The sequence below is a fragment of the Schistocerca piceifrons genome, chromosome 2 (genome assembly GCF_021461385.2).
Source record: "Schistocerca piceifrons isolate TAMUIC-IGC-003096 chromosome 2, iqSchPice1.1, whole genome shotgun sequence".
NCBI lineage: Eukaryota > Metazoa > Arthropoda > Insecta > Orthoptera > Acrididae > Schistocerca > Schistocerca piceifrons.
The window spans coordinates 1,045,277,538-1,045,298,123 of record NC_060139.1 but is presented as its reverse complement, the minus strand read 5'-3'; the positions used below and the strand labels follow the sequence as shown (position 1 = coordinate 1,045,298,123).

At 43.0% G+C, this 20,586-nt stretch overlaps 1 protein-coding gene across 2 annotated transcripts in view; it reads left to right on the top strand.

Annotated features, from left to right (window-relative positions):
• The window catches only part of LOC124777167, a 614,765-nt gene that overhangs the window by 214,645 nt on the left and 379,534 nt on the right, over positions 1–20,586 (top strand). The gene's annotated exons all lie outside the window — the stretch shown is intronic.

The following is a 20,586-nucleotide window of genomic DNA, read 5'->3' as shown; positions in this document are numbered from 1 at the left end:
CGTATGTCTTACTGTCTGCCCCCTGTAGCTGAATGGCCAGCATGACGGATTGTCAATCCTGTGGGCCCGGGTACGATTCCCGGCTAGGTCGGGGAATTTTCTCCGCCCAGGGACTGAAGGTCGCCGAAGTGGCGTCAAATTGAAAGGCGAACTGTCTGCCCGACGGGGGGCCCTAGCCATACGTTAATTTGAGTGAGGAGATAGAAAAGGCCGTGTAATCTGCAGGGCATTTTTGTTCAACATAGCTATCCTCCTCTCTGTTATTTACAAATAAAAAGCATTTATAGCAAAATTGAAACTATCAATATTTAATTCGGGTTTCATTCGAAAATTGTCGATTTGTACCGTGAAACAGAGAGCATTGTAATAAAAGTAAAAGTATACAGCTGTCTAGTATGTAGAGTCGTAAAACTACTGTAGGGTGCAGTAGTCTACTGTAGCTTTTCTAGTAGCTTTAGTCAATTAAGCTCGCAGCCGCGTCACCTGTACGTAAGGTGTGTTGCATACCTATTGGGCGTTATCTCATTTCGCTCGATTTCTTTGCGTATGTCTTACTGTCTGCCCCCTGTAGCTGAATGGCCAGCATGACGGATTGTCAATCCTGTGGGCCCGGGTACGATTCCCGGCTAGGTCGGGGAATTTTCTCCGCCCAGGGACTGAAGGTCGCCGAAGTGGCGTCAAATTGAAAGGCGAACTGTCTGCCCGACGGGGGGCCCTAGCCATACGTTAATTTGAGTGAGGAGATAGAAAAGGCCGTGTAATCTGCAGGGCATTTTTGTTCAACATAGCTATCCTCCTCTCTGTTATTTACAAATAAAAAGCATTTATAGCAAAATTGAAACTATCAATATTTAATTCGGGTTTCATTCGAAAATTGTCGATTTGTACCGTGAAACAGAGAGCATTGTAATAAAAGTAAAAGTATACTGATTTATCATATAGCGCTAATAAACGCAATTTCCTAAAGAAAAGGTAAACTTTTAAAAAATCGCAAGACAAAAACTTATCAAACATCGCTTCAGTACTTGGGCGAGCTTATATAAAACATGTTTCTGGTATTCATAAACAAATTTCGCACTTATCAATAACAGGAACTCTTGCCTTTGATCATTATGAAGGATATTCTACTAAATATAAAATAAGAATAATAATTATATAGATTTTTTTTTATTTTGTCCATGTAAACCATACTTACATCAAAAGTAATTGCTTTAGTTACATAAAAGTACAGATGTTACGTGGTCAATTAATTTTTATTATTTATAAAATGCAATGTAAATTTTGTAAGGATGTAAAACAGACAATGAGCTAACGCTGAACGACGTGCAGCTCTAATTATGTTGCAAAACAAACAAACAAAAAACAAAGAGAAGTCATCGGCCCCAGTTTCTCTCTTACACATTAATTTATGTTTCTTTTCCCACCAAGCTACAAATACTACCGCTAATCCTACCGTTTGCTTCGTCATTCATGTAATGTACCGAAACTACCGAACCGTACTATTGTTAGAGCACACGACTGCTAGTACGTGACTGCACCAAAAGCAAGGCACGCAGTAGCCCGTTTGCGAGTGTTCACGCAATCGCGACGAGACTGCCGCAGAAGGTTGCGAGCCGTCCTTGCTCGGAATGTGGAGCCCTGAGCTCTCTTGCGCGCATGCGCATTCCGCAGCGCGCTCCAGTAACGGGCCGCAGCGCCGCGACCAATTATGCGCCGTTTCGCTTTCCTCTCCCCTGCCGGAACAAACGACTGCCGGGCGCTACAGCCAGCTTGTTTTCTTCTCTCCCCTCCATCCTCCACTCGCATCCTCCTTCCCTCCCCCCCCCCCCCTCACTCTCCCACCAACTCTTGTCGTAACAGTCCATCTGGGCAATCGCTTATATTAGATTTTAATGGTGATGACGCCGAGGGGAAACGTCTAGTGGCTTGCAGCGTCAGCGTCTGTATCTCGTTTCACATTATTTTGAGACCGACTGACGGACCTGTCGAATATAATAATTCCAATCCCAAAGAAAGCAGGTGTTGACAGATGTGAAAATTTCCAAGCTATCAGTTTAATAAGTCACAGCTGCAAAATACTAACTCGAATTTTTTACAAACGAATGCAAAAACTGGTAGAAGCCGACCTCGGGGAAGATCAGTTTGGATTCCGTAGAAATGTTGGAAAACGTGAGGCAATACTGACCCTACGACTTATCTTAGAAGAAAGATTAAGGAAAGGCAAACCTACGTTTCTAGCATTTGTAGGCTTAGAGAAAGCTTTTGACAATGCTGACTGGAACACTCTCTTTCAAATCCTGAAGGTGGCAGGGGTAAAATACAGGGAGCGAAAGGCTATTTACAATTTGTACAGAAAGCTGATGGCAGTTATAAGAGTCGAGGGACATGAAAGGGAAGCAGTGGTTGGGAATGGAGTGAGAAATGGTTGTAGCCTATCCCCGATGTTATTCAATCTGAATATTGAGCGAGCAGTAAAGGAAACAAAAGAAAAGTTCGGAGTAGGTATTAAAATCCATGGAGAAGAAATAAAAACTTTGAGGTTCGCCGATGACATTGTCATTCTGTCAGAGACAGCAAAGGACTTGGCAGAGCATTTGAACGGAATGGACAGTGTCTTGAAAGGAGGGTATAAGATGAACATCAACAAAAGCAAAACGAGGATAATGGAATGTAGTCGAATTAAGTCGGGTGATGCTGAGAGAATTAGATTAGGAAATGAGACACTTAAAGTAGTAAAGGAGTTTTACTATTGGGGGAGCAAAATAACTGACGATGGTCAAAGTAGAGAGGATATAAAATGTAGACTGGCAATGGCAAGGAAAGCGTTTCTGAAGAAGAAAAATTTGTTAACATCGAGTATAGATTTAAGTGTCAGGAAGTCGTTTCTGAAAGTATTTGTATGCAGTGTAGCCATGTATGAAAGTGAAACATGGACGATAAATAGTTTAGGCAAGATGAGAATAGAAACTTTCGAAATGTGGTGCTAGAGAAGAATGCTGAAGATTAGATGGGTAGATCACATTACTTATGAGGAGATATTGAATAGCATTGGGGATAAGAGGAGTTTGTGGCATAACTTGACTAGAAGAAGGGATCGGTTGGTAGGTCATGTTCTGAGGCATCAAGGGATCACCAATTTAGTATTGGAGGGCAGCGTGGAGGGTAAAAATCGTATAGGGAGACCAATAGATGAATACACTAAACAGATTCATAAGGATGTAGGCTGCAGTAGGTACTGGGAGATGAAGAAGCTTGCACAGGATAGAGTAGCATGGAGAGCTGCATCAAACCAGTCTCAGGACTGAAGACCATAACAACAACAACTACAACGTAAGCGAGTAGCTGAAATAAGCCACTCCCTACGTACTAGAGCAATACGTTATAAGACTATTTGAAGTAAATTCCAATTTCTGGGAGAAACGGAGCAATCACCTCCTTTATAAAAGGGCCACTCGGGGCAAACTAAATAATGGTGTAAGCTGACTAGTCATTTGGTTTACGTTCAAGCTTGTATGTAGTATCGACATAAGTAGAGCTGCAATCTACTAAAACTACGGTTTGTTAGTTTGGCACATTACATAAATAACGTAGCAAATGGTAGGATCACTGATAGCATTGGTGGCAGTGGTAGGAAAGAAATGTAAATGAATGTATGAGAGAGAAACTGAGAGCGGACGGATTCTCTGTGGCCTTAGTCCGTTTGCTTTTGTACGAAATTAGAAGTGTACGTCTTTCAGCCTTAGTCCAATGTGTGTTTTACGTGCTTACAAAACATTAATTGCATATTATAAGTAATAAAAATTAGCTGCTCGCACCACTTCTGCGCTTTTATTCAATCAAGCCAATTACTTTTCATCCAAGTGCAGTTCACATGCACAAACACAAGAAACCTATATACGAGTAATTCTTGTTAGTTTGTACTGAATATAACGTTCTTCATCATGAACAAAGAGTTTCGTGTTATTATTAATAAGTGCAAAAGCTGTTTATGAATAACAGAAATATGTTCTACGTATAGCCGAGCGGGGTAGCCGTGCCGTCTAAGGCCGTCTTGTCACGGTTCGCGCGGCTCCCCCCATCGGAGGTTCGAGTCCTCCCTCGGGCATGGGTGTGTGTGTGTGTGTTTGTCCATGGGATAATTTAGATTAAGTAGTGTGTAAGCTTAGGGACTGATTACCTTAAAAGTTAAGTCCCATAAGATTTCACACACACATTTTTTTTGTTCCACGTATATATGTCGACGAAGTATTGAAGCGATGTGTGATAGGTTTGTTTAGCACTTTTTTAATTTTATTTATTTATTTATTTTTTGAGGATACTGCATTTTCTAGCGCAATGTGATAAATGGGTTGGGTTGTTTTGGGGGAGGAGACCAGACAGCGAGCTCCTCAGTCTCATCGGATTAGGGAAGGGAGTCGGCCGTGCCCTTTGAAAGGAACCATCCCAGCCGGCCGCTGTGGCCGAGCGGTTCTAAGCGCTTCAGTCCGGAACCACGCGGCTGCTGCGGTCGCAGGTTCGAATCCTGCCTCGGGCATGGATGTGTGTGATGTCCTTAGGTTAGTTAGGTTTAAGTAGTTGTAAGTCTAGGGGACTGATGACCTCAGATGTTAAGTTCCATAGTGCTTAGAGCGATTTGAACCATTTGGAACCATCCCGGCACTTTCCTGCAGCGATTTAGGGTAATCACGGAAAACCTAAATCAGGATGGCTGGACGTGGGATTGAAACGTCGTCGTCCCGAATGCGAGTCCAGTATGCTAACCACTGCGCCACATCGCTTGGTATATGTGATAACTCTGTATTTTTTGTATTTTATAAAACATACCTCTGCTCCACTTTACAGATCAGCAGTTTTGGAATAAAGCCTGAATTAAACATTGACAGTTTCAGTTTTGCTGTAAATACACAAACAAAACTGTCGAAATGAGGAAACGCCCAGTAGGTGTACAACATACCTAACGTATGGGTGATGTGATTACCATCTTAACTGGCCAAAGCTGCTAGAAAAACTGCCGTAGTGTGCGCTTCGTTACGGTAACCTACGGTAGTTTTGAAACTCTAGTCATACGGTAACTACCAACTCTTCACAAGTCGACACACTAAGAACTTCCACCGTGGCGCGTTTGGCAGTTACAGTGTACGCTGTCTGACGCGTCACTATTCTCAAGGCATTCAACATAAGCTCTTGTTGAATAAGGGGTTGACATTTGATTATTCTTTACCATTCATGACTACCTCACGAAGTAAGCGTTCGAAAGCCGCTCTTCACTTACATCTTATTCTTCTTAATCCTACACCAGAGATCAAAGTCTTAACGTAGCTGACTGGGGCAAGATGAATGAGGTAAGTTCATTACCTCGTCGTCTGTTGAGGCTGATTCTGTAAAGGAGCTGCAGCCGGTAATTCAGTCCATTGGTTCTCGAAATCTGTTCTCGAGCCTTATGACCCATTCTGTTCGATGAGCATGATTTTGCTTCGGCTAGAAATATACATCGTGATCTTGCTACGAACCGCACTAAAATATGAAAATGTTCCTACACAGACTGCTGAAGCCGAAAGCCAGCACACAGCAACTCCTAATTAATCTCTTGTTTAACACCAGGTAGGGAAATATGAAGAACCAGTACCTTCAATAAATGGTGCAACTATCGCGCCGAAATTTATTTCGGATTACTGGCTAAAGGAAAAAGAAACGGAAACGCCACAGTATGCAAAGCGCAAGTATCATTAGGAGCTCACCTACGATACAGATGTTCTTGGGAACGAAACACACTAGGTGGGACAAAAACTTTCAAAGCAATGTTGGAACACCTCCAAAGGAATTGTAATGCGGTGTCCTGTATGTGCTCATTTCTTATGATGACCCTCCTCCCAGGGCCGGCCGCGTGGCCGAGCGGTTCTAGGCGCTACAGTCCAGAACCACGCGGCTGCTACAGTCGCAGGTTCGAATCCTGCCTCGGGCATGGATGTGTGTGATGTCCATAGGTTAGTTAGGTTTAAGTAGTTCAAAGTCTTGGGGCCTGATGACCCCAGATGTTAAGTCCCATAGTGCTCAGAGCAATTTGAACCATTTTCTCCTCCCAGAAAGCAGGACAGAGCACTGCAAATGCCACACATTGTGTTATAAGGACTGCTTTAACCTTGAAGGTGGAAAATTTATGTATGATTTCTGTGAATGAAACATTGACTTGAATTAATTTTGAATACGATGATCGTTTCGTTATGTACGTACTATTCAATAAGCTGTAACAGTGGTTCAATACTTAATCGACTGTCTCACATTTCCTAAGAATAAAACTGAATTCAATTTGTATCAGGAGTGTCATCTTGCGCCGCGGTCACAGTAATCTTGCCCCAACGCTGTTTTAATAGTTTGTAAAATTGACAAAATGGTTGTGATTATATACAAATAAATAATAATAAACGGTCATTTCGTTACTGCACACCAAGAAAAGGCAGTTACCTGAAACAATCAGTTAGCCGTTAACATAGTCAACTTGCCTCCATTTCGCCTGCCATCTGTTGAGATAGTGTTCTTGCAGCCGTTTTTGTCAGCTGTTGTGCTGATTTCTGAACGCAGTACGATGTGAATAAACTGGACGAGATCTTTAGAAGGTAGTGCAAAGTTCGCAATTTTTTATTGCGGAGTTTCGCGTGCGTTCTCAGCGTATATATGAATGGTATATCGGGATACACTTTACGGCTAGGCTTCGTTATTTGTTTAGCATCTCTCTCTCTCTCTCTCTCTCTCTCTCTCTCTCTCTCTCTTATCTATGAGATCGCATCATTCTTTTGTTACCAGATATGTCTGCGACTTCTGCTTGTCTTTGTATACACAAGTTGTTTTTCTGAATTTGGTTGTACGTCTTACGCAGACGGACTTACTGACTACTTGTATTAACCACTGAGCATGTTTGCAACATAACGGATGCTACACTATTCTGTTGTCCGTGACAAGCCGCCCTACACCGCGTGGCTATCCCGCGCGGCCTTGTTGAAGGTATTGATGGTTATGATGATCAGCATGATGACGACTAAGATGACAAATGCTTTACCGTCGGGTAACATAATATTTATTTTTCCAATATCCCACCAAACCCACTCCGCCTGTACTTGGGCTGGATGGACGATGATTAGTGAAATGTTCCTTCGGCCACTGCATGTGTACTGACTTAAGTGTTAATTCTTGTCGTACTTCTTCAAGTCAAAAACGATTTTTCGTTTTAATCAAGTATTGATGTCGTTGGAATGCACAATTCCCCAAACATTTTATCTGTGTGTACAAGCACTGCACAGAACTGTAAGACATGTGACATAACAAGGAAAGCAGGTAACGAGCAGGCTGTAACTACTTTTCACTGGCAGACAAAGTAGAGCAGCACATTAATTACGCACAGCGTCGACAATGCAGCACTGATGCGGCCTGCGATAGCGGTGTCCGGTTTCTCGTGCGCTGCCTTGCAGCGCAGCCGACGTGTCAGGCGCATATTAACTAACGCGCGCTTCACAAAGTAATATTGAAGGTATTGCTCAGACATTAGTTTTGTAGTGTGTTTCAATGTAGGCCCGTCTGGCAATAACTATACTCTGCGAATTTAGTTCTCTCTTTACAGCAATACTCACAACATTGAGATCTGGAATATTATTTTCAGTATCCCATTTTCCGAGCCACAGCGACGTATTATTTGACAGTGTGGAATTACCGTATTGTTAAAATACGTTTAGTTCACTTCTTTGACAATGAACGCTTTGACAAAATAAGCGCAAGCGACTGTCTCCAATGAAGGCTGGAACTCCAGAAGTTACGTATTTCTTCGATCAACAAAAATTCTGCGGTTCAAGATTACCAGCTGTGTTACGGCTTCTTAAAGGCTAACGATTATATTCATGTGGAGCCATGTAGAGTCGAACGTCCATGTAAATTTCATGACGGCAGGTGTGGGACAGATTCCTTGGAAGAGCATTGTTGTGAGTTTCAGTCCGGAGACGGATTTATGCAGCTGTCCACACTAGACTATCCTGTGGAAGCCTCTTCATCTCTCGATAACTACTAAAAACAGCATCCATCTTAGTCTGCTTGCTCAATTCATACCTAGATCTCCCTCTAAAATTCATACCCCTCCCCCTCCTTCCTCACCCACATTTCCTCCCATCACCAAACTGGGTATTCCTTGTTGCCTCAGAAATGTGCTATCAACCGAACCTTCTTTTAGTCAAACTGGGTCATAAATTTATTTTTCCCGCTCATTCGACTCAGTACCTCTTCATCTAATCTATCCATCTGACATGAAGCATTCTTCTGTAGCATGACATTTCAAAGGATTCCATCCTCTTCTTGCCTGAATTTCTTATCCACATTTCATTTCCACACATGACTATACTCAACAGAAATACATTCAGGAAAAATACTTCCTAACAATTTTATGTTCGATGCTAACAAAATTTTCTTTTTCACAATTGCTATTCTTTCTATTGCCTGCCTGCATTTTCTGTCCTTTCTCCTGCAGCCAATTACATTATTTAGCTGCCAAAATAGCAAAACTGATCTATTATTTTTAATGTGTTATTTCCTAATCTAATTTCTTGAGCATCGCCTGAGTTAGACTACAGCCCATTAACATTGTTTCACTTTCGTTACTGTTCTTCTTATAACCTCTCTTCAAGACAGTATCAATTCCGTTCAGTTTCTCTTACAAGTCCTTTGACGCCTTTGAGAGAATGACAATGTCATTAACAGATCTCAAAGTTTCTGTTTCCTCTCCCTGAACTTTGATTCCCTTTCACAATTTTTCTATGGCTTCCTTTCCTGCTTGCTCGATGTACAGATTCTACTTTGAGGAGCGTACATTCAGAAGTGTATTTCATTCACGGGCGCTATAATTTGCAGATATTTCGTCAATGTATTGTTCAGTTCACATCGTCAGTGCGGAACCTGTAGTAATTTTTTTAATGAAAGACGAAAGTTTTTTAAAAAAACTACATTATTCGGTATAGGTTATTCTATTTAGTGTGAGAGCCTCGCTAATGTATGGGCCTACCTCTGCAATCCGGAGAGTGAACGCTTCATAACGAGTCGAGAAACATTTTGCCTTGCACTAAATGAGTTCCTCGTAACAGCCACCACGATAGAAAAATTAGGCCTGCACGAGTGACGTACAGGCCGACGTACGTCCCGCGCACTATTCCCGTATGGACGGTGGAGATGAAAATTAGAGATAAGGAGGGAATGACGCAGGTACAATATGAACCCCATGTCACTCAATATACGGTGAGATATGGAAGAAATCGAAAATTTTAGTAAAAAAAAAATTCTGGATATTAATATTCAATGAGCAATGCGAATTGAATCATAACTGTTATTTCAGTCCATAAACTCCAGAATATGACTGCTGGAGCTTGCAGTGCACAGATGTGGAAGTACATATAGAGGCCAAATGGAATTTTTTTTTTGTAATGTCGACCAAGATCTACGACAGTTGCACCACAGGTTGCTAAACCGTGTGGTATTGGTTAGGTCTATCAGGTATCATGGTCGATTTACCATTTCTTTGCTGATTACCCTTGTAAACCACTCTGGCGAAGACGACCACAGCAGCAGGCCCACATATGACAGTTACAATTGTAGCTTTTTCATCGAGTCATTTAAGCGCTGCAGTCCCTCTACTAATGTAACTCCACGGACGATGTATATCCCACCGTTCACTGCAAAAATTTAGCATTATCGATATTTGTATACTGCAGCATCGATAGTATACGACTGTGCGGCTGCCTAAGACGATGGAGCGACAGCGTTCTAACCTCGGTGGCACAATTTACTTTCTTCCTGAATGAGAGGAACAAAATATCATCGATGTCTTGTGAGGAAATCTACGGAAATACGTTTAGAAATAGTTTGCTCCGATCTCTGAAGTTAACAATAACCGCAGGGAGAAGAATTTGCTGAGCACTCACAGGTCCCACTCGTCCGAGTCTCTTCCCCCCCCCCCCCCCCCCCTTCCTTCCACCTGAAACGTCCCCTTAGAAAAATTAATGAATTACTGTGCTGATAAACCTCTTACGTTATTTGATTTTCAAACAGCTGAGCAGAACTGAACGTAGTCAGACATTTCGCTCTTTACCTATTCTGATCAACACTAAACTGACACACAATATTTTTAGCGCAACGCAATCTGACTTTCAAATATCCCTACAAAAGGATGGCCCTGACTAACAATAACCTATACCTTTCACAAATCACTTACCTCACCAAAAATCTTCGTTACTCGAACTACTGCAATACAGCGAGCGCCACTACTGCCAGCTAAATAAAAGATTCTAACTACTGAAGGCACTAACTACTGATAGGCATACTTAGCAACTGAAAGATTTTGATAGAGAACAAACAATATATTTACCTTAATAGTGTTCAAAATTCAGCATATATATAAGATGGATATATATATATAAATATATATATATATATAAATTCACGACATCCATCTTTACAAATTTCCTTTTTTTTTTTGGCGGACACACGTCCAGATCGTCCGCTTATAGAACCTCTCAAATCTCTGGCATCTCTATCCCCACATCCACCACTGCTGGCAGCTCACCTCCAACTGCGCAACGCTATGCGCTGTTCACATCCAACTGCCCAACACTACAGTCGCGGATATTCCTACAATGCCAACCAGCCACAGACCGCACACAGCACAGCCAGTGATTTCTATACAGAGCGCTACGTGACGTTACCAACATAAAAACCTAAACAGCCTACTTGCACACACCCCTCCTCCCCCTCCCGCCATTTCTGTTCTCTGTCATTCAGTGGCGCCTCAAGCAGTGATAATGTACTGTGTCGTTTTGTCTAAGGTATAGAAGTAGGTTGGTCCGGTTTTTTTGGGGGTGGGGGGGAGGGGGAGGGGCTGGCGGTTGTATGGGTTCTTTCAACTGGTATGATGAGGCTCGTGACTAATTCCGCCCCTGTGCAAAACATCTCAGAACAGTTCTTAACCTAATTCCTTATTTATTCGTTGCATATATTGCATTGTCCGTCTTTCCCTACAGTTTTCAACCTCTACACCTCCCTTTCATACCATGGAAATTATTCCTTGAAGTCTAAACACACGTCGTTTCATTCAGTCCCTCCTTTTTTGTTAGTTTTTTTCTGTATAATCCTTACCTAGCCGCTTCTGCGGAGGATCTCCTCATTTCTTATCTTATCAGTCCACATAATTTTGAACACCCTCTTATAGCATTACATCTCAAATGTTTCGATCCTCTTCTTTTCCGTTTTTTCATAGAATGGTGTACTTCAAACGTACATTTTCAGAAATCGATTCCTCAAATTATGACCAATTTTTGACACCAGTAGATTTTTGGCGAGTAATACTATCTTTGCATCTGCTAAACTGTTTTTATATCCTTGTACCATGCCTCATGTGCTTATTTACTTTCAGCACAGTAAAATTTGTTAGCTTATTGCACTTAGTGCGTTTACCGCTAATCTCATATCTGCTACTGCTCCTTGCTTTCGTCTTTCTTCAATTTATCGTCAGCCTACATCCTGTACTCATTAGACTGTTCATTCCATTCATCAAGTCCTGAAATTCTTCCTCGTTCACCGAGAATAGCAATGTCAGCATTATATCTTATGATAGATATCCTTTTACCCCGGATTTTTATCCTACTCCTGAACTTTTATTTGCGCCTTTGCTTCTGGTACACCTGCCTAATATCGTAGCACGCAGAAGCCCCGCAACACGACGTGGCATGCACCCGACTGATGTCTCAAGTAGTGCTAGAGGGAATTGACACCATGAATCCTGTAGGGCTATCCATAAACCCGTGAGAGTACGAAGGGGTGAAGATGTCTAGATGTCTTCTAAACAGCTCGTTTCAAGGCATCCCAGATATGCTCAACAATGTTCATGTCTGAGGGCCTTGGTGGCCACCGGAAGTGTTTAAACTGAAAAGTGTGTTACTGGAGCCACTGTGAAGCAATTCTGGACGTGTGGGGTGTTGCATTGTCCTGGTGGAGTGAATGGATGCAGGTGATCGGACAGGATGCTTACGTACGTGTTACCTGTCAGAGTCGTATCTAGACGTATCAGGGGTCCCATATCACTGCAACTGCACTCGCCCCACACCATTACAGAGCCTCCGCCAGTTTGAACAGTCCCCTGCTGACATGCAGGGTCCATGGATTCATGGGTTGTCCCTACACCCGTACACGTCCATCCGCTCGACACAATTTGAAAAGAGAGCCGTGCAACCAGACAACATTTTTCCATACATCAACAGTCCAATGTCGGTGTTGACGGGTCCAGGCGAGGCGTAAAGCTTTGTGTCCTGCAGTCATCAAGTGTACACGAGTGGGCCTTCGGCTCCGAAAGCTCATGTCGATGATGTTTCGTTGAATTTTTCGCACGTTGCACTTGTTGATGCCCCAGCACTGAAATCTGCAAGCAATTTGCGGAAGGGTTGCACTTCTGTCACTGTGAATGATCGTCTTCAGTCGTCGTTGGCCTCCCATCTTGCAGGATCTTTTTACGGCCGCAGTTATGTTGGAGATTTGGTATTTTACCAGATTCCTGATGTTCACGGTACACTCGTGAAATAGTCGTACGGGAAAATCCCCACTTCATCTCTACCTCGGAGATGCTGTATCCCATCGCTCGTGCGCCAACTACAACATCACGTTCAACCTCACTTAAATCTTGATGACCCACCATTCTACCGATCTAACAACTGCGCCAGATACTTTCCGACCGCAGCACCGTATTCTGCCTGTTTACTTGCCTCTGTATTTGAATACTCATGTCAATACCTGTTTCTTTGGCGTTTCAGTATGTCGAACTCTGCATTGTTGTTTTGCACTATTTTTTATCTACATCTACATGATTACTCTGCAATTCACATTTAAGTGCTTGGCAGTGGGTTCATCGAACCACAATCATACTATCTCTCTACCATTTCACTCCCGAACAGCGCGCGGGAAAAACGAACACCTAAACCTTTATATTCGAGCTCTGATTTCTCTTATTTTATTTTGATGATCATTCCTACCTATGTAGGTTGGGCTCAACAAAATATTTTCGCATTCGGAAGAGAAAGTTGATGACTGAAATTTCGTAAATAGATCTCACCGCGACGAAAAACGTCTTTGCTTTAATGACTTCCATCCCAACTCGCGTATCATATCTGTCACACTCTCTCCCCTATTTTTTGCACCCTTTCGATGTCCTCCGTCAATCCCACCTGGTAAGGATCCCACACCGCGCACCAATATTCTAACACAGGACGAGCGAGTGTAGTGTAAGCTGTCTCTTCAGTGGACTTGTTGCATCTTTTAAGTGTCCTGCCAATGAAACGCAACCTTTGGCTCCCCTTCCCCACATTATTATCTATGTGGTCTTTCCAACTGAAGTTGTTCGTAATTTTAACACCCAGGTACTTAGTTGAATTGACAGCCTTGAGAATTGTACTATTTATCGAGTAATCGAAGTCCAACGGATTTCTTTTGGAACTCGTGTGGATCACCTCACACTTTTCGCTATTTAGCGTCAACTGCCACCTGCCACACCATGCAGCAATCTTTTCTAAATCGCTTTGCAACTGATACTGGTCTTCGGATGACCTTACTAGACGGTAAATTACAGCATCATCTGCGAACAACCTAAGAGAACTGCTCAGATTGTCACCCAGGTCATTTATATAGATCAGGAACAGCAGAGGTCCCAGGACGCTTCCCTGGGGAACACCTGATATCACTTCATTTTTACTCACTGATTTACTGTCTATTACTACGAACTGCGACCTTCCTGACAGGAAATCACGAATCCAGTTGCACAACTGAGACGATACCCCATAGGCCCGCAGCTTGATTAGAAGTCGCTGGTAAAGGAACGGTGTCAAAAGCTTTCCGGAAATCTAGAAATACGGAATCAACTTGAGATCCCCTGTCGATAGCGGCCATTACTTCGTGAGAATAAAGAGCTAGCTGCGTTGCACAAGAACGATGTTTTCTGAAACCATGTTGATTACGTATCAATAGATCGTTCCCTTCAAGGTAATTCATAATGTTTGAATACAATATATGCTCCAAAACCCTATTGCAAACCGACGTCAATGATATAGGTCTGTAGGTCGATGGATTACTCCTACTACCCTTCTTAAACACTGGTGCGACCTGCGCAATTTTCCAATCTGTAGGCTCGCATCTATCGGTGAGCGAGCGGTTGTATATGATTGCTAAGTAGGGAGGTGTTGTATCAGCGTAATCTGAAAGGAACCTAATCGGTATTCAACCTGGACCTGAAGACTTGCCGTATCAAGCGATTTGAGTTGCTTCGCATCCCCTAAGGTATCTACTTCTAAGAAGCTCATGTTAGCAGCTGTTCGTGTTTCAAATTCTGGAATATTCCATTCGTCTTCCCTGGTGAAGGAATTTCGGAACACTGCGTTCAATAACTCCGCTTTAGCGGCACAGTCGTCGGTAACAGTACCATCGGCACTGCGCAGCGAAGGTATTGACTGCGTCTTGCCGCTTGTGTACTTTACATACGACCAGAATTTCTTCGGATTTTGTACCAAATTTCGTACCAAAGCACTTTGTTGTTGGTCCTCCATACTTGTTGCTCCCCCTCGGCTTTTGTACAAATTGTATGCTGTAGACGAGAAAACAAAGGGTGAATAGCCGCAAGTGGATTTTCTAGCGGTTGTGTCGAGGAAGGAAAGGCACCGCAGGCGTAGGCCGGTTACCAGCTTCGCGCTTTGCTGGCCGCTCGGGGATCACGTGATGGCGAGCTCCGCGAAGCGCTGGCTGTAAAATCTGAGAGCGAGGATTGCCCCGCGGAGCGGGCGTGGTTGGGCAAGGTCGGCCGCAGATCTGCCTCAGCGGCGCTGTTTCCGTCCGGCGGGTGGGCGGCCTTGGCTGATGGCGACTGGCGAACGGCCGCTGCTAACGAGGCACCCAGCCAGCCCCCCCTCACCGGAGGCCCCTGCCGGCGTCTGCTGCGCCACGGGCTGCCATCTCGCACAGTGCTAGTTACCACTCTCCATTGTGGCTTCTCTTACTGCGATGGGGCGATAAGGCGATCCAGCCGACGCATCACAGTTCAATTGTGAACGGGGCAGTCTTTTCTCTGTGTTGTCGGCGAAAGATTTTTTGAAGGCTGTCCTTGGAGTAAAAGCATCAGGACGAGACGTTGGTGTTCAACGTACCGTCGACTATGGTGTCATTAGAGACAAAGCACTTCTCACAAGAAGGGTAGCAGAAAATTGGCAGTGGTCTTACTCAAGTACACTACTGGCCGTTAAAATTGCTACACCAAGATACGCTTCCAATGTTCGTTCACCGCGATGTCGCTAAACACGGATGCGACCATCATGATGCTGTAAACAGAACCTGGATTCATCCGGAAAAATGACGTTTTGCCATTTGTGCAGCCAGGTTCGTCGTTGAGTACACCATCGCAGGCGCTCCTGTCTGTCATGCAGCGTCAAGGGTAACCGCAGCCATGGTCTCCGAACTGACAGTCCATGCTGCTGCAAACGTCGTCGAACTGTTCGTGCAGATGGTTGTTGTCTTGCAAACGTCCCTCTCTGTTGACTCAGGGATCGAGACGTGGTTGCACGATCCGTTACAGCCATGCGGATGAGATGGCTGTCATCTCGACTGGTAGTGATACGAGGCCGTTGGGATCAAGCACGGCATTCTGTATTACCCTCCTGACCCCCCCCGATTCCATATTCTGCCATCATTGGATCTCGACCAATGCGAGCAGCAATGTCACGATACGATAAACCGCAATCGTGATAGGCTACAATCCGACGTTTATCAAAGACGGAAACGTGATGGTACGCATTTCTCGTCCTTACACTAGGCATCACAACAAGGTTTCACCAGGCAACACCGGTCAACTGCTGTTCGTGTATGAGAAATCGGTTGGAAACTTTCCTCATGTCAGCACGTTGTAGGTGTCGCCTCCGGCGCTTACCTTGTGTGAATGGTCTGAAAAGTTTATCATTTGCATATCACAGCATCTTCTTCCTGTCGGTTAAATTTCGCGTCTGTAGCACATCATCTTCGTGGTGTAGCAATTTTAATGGCCAGTAGTGTAATGAGTGATGCTGGCGAACTTAAGACTTGGAACGAAGAGGAAGAAACCATAGGAAAGAAAAATAAGAGTTCTTGCGGAAACAGACTGAGAAAGCTACAGGAAAATACAGAGTGATTTTTTACGCCGCGTACAAACTTCAAGGATTGATCGATAAGAGGACACGGAACAAAAAAGGTCTAATGAACTTACTTCCGGAAATGCATAATTTCCCTGCTAGAGATCATTTATTCAATCATACAATCAATTCCGGAATCATGGTTGCTCCCTTTGTGGAAAGTCTGTCGTTAGTGAGCCTTGCACACGCTGTAAGTGATAAGTGTAATAACGGTTTCCATGGAGAATGTTCCACACGGTCGTCTGGCTTACCGTGTACTGGCGGGCCAACTGCCTGGTACTGACACGGCGAAGGCCTTCCACAGTGTTAATCACATTTTCCTCCAAGTCTGGTGTTCGAACATTTCGGGTACGTCCTTCATGATTTTCTGCTTCCTGAAACGACCCCGTCTCAGATAAACGGCGAAACATGGTTGCAAACATTGAATGCTGTGATTGTTGTAAGCGGGGATACGTCTCCTGATACAACCTTGCTGCCCACCACCCACTGCATTTTGCCTTTCCGTAAGTAAACGCCATGTTGGTAAGCTCTCGATTCGAATACTGAATCATTGTGTACAACGGTTGTCACATCCACTACAATGTGAGTCTGCAAGAGAGGTGATTCGGACACAACATTACCAATTACTATGGCACGAAAGGGTGCTAGGGTACGACGTATGAGGAACAGTAACACCTTCTACGAGGATACTTGCGTACTGTAACTGTGGCTGCGTGGTACAGCGCGTATTAGACCGCAGTCTCTGTAACGATGTATAATCGAATAAAGGGTCTCTAGCATTTCCGGACGTAAGTTCACTAGACCTTTTCTGTTCCATATCCTCTCATCGATCAGTTCCTAAAGTTTGTAACCGGTGGAAAAAATCACGCTGTTTAATGAAATCAGAAATGAAAAAAAATTTTGGAAATTTGTGGTAAGATATTATGGGGCCAAACTACTGAGGTCATCGAGCCCTAAGCTTACACACTACTTAATCTAAAACTAACTTACACTAAAGACAACATACACACCCATGCCCGAGGGAAGACTGGAATCTCCGACAGGGGGAGCCGAGCGAACCGTGACTGGACGCCGCAGACCGCGCGGCTACCCCTCGCTGCATCAGAAATGAAACTAAAACAATAGTAAGATATCGCACATAGATCCTCGTGGGATACATTGACAAGCAGAGCTGAACATGATAAACATGGTAGACAGGAAACAGCATATAAACTAATAACAAAACTGAAAAGAACAAAGATAATGTACATAATAATATATTTCCTTCAGAACACTTGATAAATCACCACATGAAATTATGGTATAATCCGGATGCAGAAGAGCCCACGGAAGAGAAAGCAGACGAATGGAGACCTAAGAGATCTGAGAGAACTGAAACAGGCATTCGAGAATACAAAAAAATAGAAAAGCGCTATGTTTAGATGGAATTAACTCAGAACTGACAATATATGGTGAAACATTTCTAGAGTTAAAAATACTCCATCTGTATGACATGTGTGGGCAAACAGGTGAAATATTGTAAGAGTGGAGATGTACTAAAGCTGTGTCACTGTTTAAAAAATGGAACAGAGGTAACACATGTAATTACAGGAGAACCAGTCTTCTGAACTTTTCTTGTAAAATTTACATCAAAGTAATTTATAAAAGGCTTCGAAACATCTCTCATTCAGTAAAGGAAGACCTTGTGTCCGTGATGTTTTCACTCTGAAACAAATTTTACAAAAAGACGAGTATTTAAAATGGAGGCACACCTAACATTAATCGACTTTGAGAACACATTTGACCGCATCCACAGAAAAAAAGCTGTGCTCAGTACTGGAGAAAAGTGGTCTCCTCAGACATTTCACAAGAGTATACGAAGTTTTATACAAAAACACCAAAATAAGAGTAGAGACTGGCAAAGAGGTGGCAACAGAAACAGAGAAAAACCAGGGAGTGAGGCAAGGCTGTATTATGCTACCTACACTGCTCAAAATCTAATTGGACGGTCTGGTCAGGCACTGGTTGAAGGATATATACCTGAAGACACAGCCATTGGGCCAATCCGATTTCTAAATACGATGCGTTTTGACGACGACCAGGTAATTACACAGGACAGTGAAGACAAACTATAAATTGCGGTACATAGATTGAGCATACAAGCCTAATTTATGATCTCAGGATATCAACAACAGAAACAAAACCAATGGCCTTTTTAGGAAAAGGACTCTGACGATCATCAGTTCAATGAAATAATAATAGAAAAGGTGCCTCATTTCCAGTACTTAGCATGTCATATAAATTTTTAAGAACAGAAAGATATAAATAAGAAAATTAACAGTATCAACATACATGTGGCACGATAAAAAGAATATTGAAGGGTAAAACGAGAATAGAAACGAAAATGAAATTTTATAAAAAATGGCTCTGAGCACTATGGGACTCAACTGCTGAGGTCATTAGTCCCCTAGAACTTAGAACTAGTTAAACCTAACTAACCTAAGGACATCACAAACATCCATGCCCGAGGCAGGATTCGAACCTGCGACCGTAGCTGAAATTTTATACAGGTTTGGCATACTCACAATACAGTACGCAGCAGGAAGTTAGAGATTAGAATCAAAAGACCTAAGACGGCTTGAAACATCAGAAATGAAGTTCCTTATATCTTTAAAGGCTGCACAAAAGAAGGCAGAATAAGAAATGAAGAAAGAAGGAAAGAACTGGGGGGGGGGGGGTGGGGGTACAGCCATTGAATCCCACCAAAATAGGATGGGAATGATGCTCTTGCGTATTTCCTCTCAGAGAATCCGTCGACAAGCAATGGAATATAATCCTATTGGGAGAAGGAGTGTGTGAAGACCGAGGAAGAGATGGTGAGCCCTGATCCTGAATTGGCACAAGAAGAAGACTGAGAAACTACGATAAACGAACATCAGCGTGTCTGACCGCAATTAGAACCGCTGTCCTCCCGGAAAGAAGTCCAATATTGACCACTGCGCAACTTGACTCAATAGTGTGTGTTTAAAGTTGGAGGAGCAAATTGAGGAGCAGCGGGAAAAGATTGGCGACAAACTTAGCATCAGAATCGGGTTATATGGTGCACCAAGTGAACGAACTGTGCTGTCTTAGAAGCAAAATAACACATGAGAGGGGAAGCAATATTAGGGTAGGCGAAGAGAAAATGCCCTGCAAAAACAGGTGTACTCGTATCGAATACGGACGTCAAGGTGGAAAGAAATTTCTGAGAATGTATGTGTGTAGAAGAGGAGTGCTTAGAAGTGAATTACGGGCCGTGGGAAAACCGGAATATAAGAGAATTGAAGCGTTTGAGATGTAGTGTCACGGAGCGATGATGAAAATGTAGTGGGCTAATAAAACATTCTTAGACATTCATCAATGGGTGCTTAACAGTGTGTACATCAAAGTGCACTTAAGTGGATTGACATCGACTTACAACTATTTACTTGCTGGGCGAATTAAGGAAACATTACTGCAAAACCTCTCAAAAATACAGATTTAAATGGTCTGAATTTCTTCAGTTTTTGATTTAAGCCATGCATTAACAATTTTTTGTAACAATAAAATATAACAACCTCAAAAATTATTTTGTGATTCAGCACATTATACAATTAATTTTAACAAGCACTTTACCACAGCAAGTAAACGACGTTAAGCTCGGCCCTTAACATTTCTACTGTCACCCTGTCACGTAAATTTACGTAAAGTGAAGTAAGTGAAAGAACATGGTTTACTTGGTTAAATAAATATTCACAGTTACCTGATTAGAAACAGCTTTTGAAGCGTATTTGCGTTCGGGAATATATTCAGGATTTTTATCTGTCTCGTAGTTTCCACATAAACCTCAGATTCATAAAGATCCCTTCTGGAAAGAATTTTCCTGGCTCGAACATCGCACGCATTACTACTACTGGTAGCTATGTTTACGGCTGCTACCACTCTTTACATTTACACATCCCCTCAAAGTTGCCATAAGCATGGGTTCATCATGTACCTATCAACTTACATGAATAAAACACACCGCTTATCGCATTTTGCATGCAATAACTACGTTTCTCATCGATTGTCCCTGACTACTGTTTACAGTCGAGGTCTTCATATTCGTTAATTCATGTTCTTTACTCAATTACTGCCTGAGCTTCCGCTTTTTTCATCAGCGATTACACTACTCCGAAACTGAGAAACGTGTAATGTTAACTTGATCCTATGGAAAGCTCACATTTTTCCTTTGCTTATCAGGTATCGAGATGGCGCAGTGTTTAAGGCGTACAACCTGCATTAGAGAGGACAAGAGTTAACCTCCTGCCCATTAATACAGATACAGATTTCTCCATGGTTTCCAGAGATTACTGGGGCGAATGCTTGTATG